At 39.0% G+C, this 2,929-nt stretch overlaps 1 protein-coding gene across 1 annotated transcript in view; it reads left to right on the top strand.

The window, feature by feature from the left end:
* Positions 1-1,276: 1,276 nt before the first annotated feature.
* LOC101853445 (universal stress protein YxiE) overlaps positions 1,277-2,929 on the top strand; it is a gene marked incomplete in the record, with an annotated part of 15,632 nt that continues 13,979 nt past the window's right edge. The window contains 1 exon segment of the mRNA XM_035968406.1: positions 1,277-1,951.

Below are 2,929 nucleotides of genomic sequence, written 5' to 3'. Positions count from 1 at the left end.
AGAGAGAGAGAGAGAGAGAGAGAGAGAGAGAGAGAGTAAACACCTTTTTAAAAATGGGGTGCATGAAGCTAAGGCATTCAGGAAAGCAGTTTCTACAGGATATGGTACGCTACGGAACGTTACGGTATGGTGTGGTTTGGTGTGGTATGGTGGGGTATGGTATTGTATGGTGTGGTATGGTATGGTATGGTATGGTGTGGTAGGGTATGGTATTAGTATTGGTATTGGTATTGGGTGTGTGTGATATGGTGTTAGTATTGTGTTGGAATGGTATGGCATGGTATGGTATGATATCGTGAGATATGGTATGACATGGTATGGCATGGTATAACACCTTTGCAAACAGTGTTATATTATAAGAGACGGGGACCTCCCAAATTAACGTCCATTTCCGACTGGCCCAAACTAAGTGAATGGAGAGCCTCGAAAAACCATCAAGGTATTTCAGGTTGAAGAATATCCCACAAAGGATTTGAAATAGGGATTCAAATTCCAGTATGATACCAATAGAGTTAATGACGCATCCATGAAAGAAAATACATTTATTAAAGCCACGATGACGTTCGAAAAGGACCACAATTCAGCTGCAAATTCATTATTTACATTTTGCTCACCTTCTCCCTGTTTTCACGTTCGTCTTTCATAGTCAGAATAGCATCTATCAGGGGAGGGGATGAGAGAGTGAGAGGAGAGGGGATGGGGGTAGAGTGGATGATCCGGAAGGGGAGGAGGGGGCTTCGTTATTTCAGTTTTTCAAAAATATTCTTTTCATAATAGGTGAGAAAAAAGCGAGTTTTTTGTGAACAGCCTTCTTCTTAATTATTGCTGCTGTTGTTGTTGCTGTTATTATTATAATTATCTATCATTATTGTTTTTATAATATTATCTTTCTTATTACATTGTATAGCCAAATAATAATAATAATAATAATAATAATAATAATTCGTTACTGTATACACTTGCTCATTATTGTTATCGTTATTGTTATAATATTTGTTTTTGTTTTTGTAGTTCTTCTTCTTCTTCCTCTTTTTCTTCTTCTTCTTCTGCTACTGTTGCTGTTATTATCAATTTATCATAAGAGTTATTATTATGGAGGGAGTTGTAGACGACTGCTACACCCTACTGTTGCCAGAATAATTCTACAGAGACAGGCCTCAGACAAAAGATTCCATCTCCTCCTCAGAGTTGTCCGCTCGATCACCTCGCAAAGATTCTCTTCCGTTTCGATATAGAGTATCGAATACAACGCTTTCTCATTCCCATCGCGATTACCTCGTAAATCTCAGTCTTTGCCTTGCCTTACGTGCCCTCCTACGTTCCGCCTTCCTTGAGTTCTACCTCCTGTCAGACGATATAAATACTTCACCTGTGTGAACCTGTGCACAAGTACACTGAGCCACAAGTTTAGAGTTACTATCTGTTGAACCTGAGGACCTCTCCATTGAAGGTCAAAACGAGCATAATATAAAAGCTGACAAAGGATTGGCTGATAACAGATTTAGGAAAATCAGGGTGCGTGATAACCGAATAATCAATCTGTACCGAGGTGTGTTTCATCATTCGAGTGTTCTAGCTATTTATTCGCTTCGTACTCGTAGAGGAACAGCTGCTTTGAAAGACAACCGTACCTGGATCCAGAGTCTAAATTAATAGCCGCGTCTTGTGCTTACCTTTCTGCTCAAGTTCCCAAGTTTTTGTGTGTGAGAGGTTAGCTAAGGCCTACATATTTTTCAGCCTACTTTTGGCGTAGTGTACTGTTTTGTAAAATCAATCACCCTCTTTCCGGGACAATATATTTTCCTCCACTTACGTCAGTGTGGGGTTGTTTTAAAAAGTATTTGGTGTGCGAGTTTCTTATTCTAGTTTAATTTCCACACTTTCTCTTGAAAGTGAACCCACCGCTGGACTGCAACAAGGGCTAGTGTTCACAAAGAGGAACAGAGGAAGCGTAAGTGCATATAGTCGCATTATGTTGAAATATTTTATTATAAAATTTCATCTCTTCAGTTTCATGTCTTTCACAGCATTCTGGAAGTTTTGTATTTCATTTAATTGTGTTCTTACTCGTGCCCATGTGTTTTTTTAAATTGTGATTGCAAAAGAAGGGGCAGGAGGGGGAGGGGGGTAGGGGTGTGAGAAGTCAATTCTGCAAGGGCAGTATTCAATAACTAGACGGGAAATGAAATCGATACCAGACAGGGATTTCAGGTCGACAGGAATGCAAGAATCTTGACAGTAAAACTGAATGAATGGCTCTATATTTGCATTTTATATTCAGCCATCATTTGATAAAACTTCTCATGATTAAAGATTGGAACAAATCAGATTCTTTTGCTTTTGCTCTTCTTCTTAGGTTCTAGCTTTCTGTGTGTAGAGAGCTGAGTTGTTAAATTAAGGTAAAATGTCTTGACGCAGTAGATAGTTACTTTTAAACACACACACACACACACGCACACACACACACACACACACACACACACACACACACACACACACACACACACACACACAAATGCACACACACAAACACATACACACACATACTCAACAATACACACATATGCGTAAATGCATTTTATACAATCAAATACAAATAAGACAATACGTTCCAGATGACTTAAATAACTTCTTTTAGCTCGAAAAATTGCTGTTGGCATCAAACTGGAGCGAATCAAAAATCAGTATCGTCAAAATTGTGATCTCATAGGAAACAAATTCGCTTCTATATTTAACATTCTTTCCATATAACAAGGTCTCATAACTGCTAACTTCTATTTTGTTCACCCTTCCCAGTCATTCTTCCTTCTTTTTCTGCCTACTGTTCTCTCTTTTTTCCCCTTGTCATTCTCTTCCCCACTCTCTCCGCTCTTCTATCAAATCCCATTTTTTCATTCCCTAAGCCCACCCCCTCCCTCTCTCTCTTTCG

This window comes from Aplysia californica, unplaced genomic scaffold, assembly GCF_000002075.1.
Source record: "Aplysia californica isolate F4 #8 unplaced genomic scaffold, AplCal3.0 scaffold00057, whole genome shotgun sequence".
NCBI classification, from domain to species: domain Eukaryota; kingdom Metazoa; phylum Mollusca; class Gastropoda; order Aplysiida; family Aplysiidae; genus Aplysia; species Aplysia californica.
This window is presented reverse-complemented; position numbering and strand designations above follow the sequence as displayed.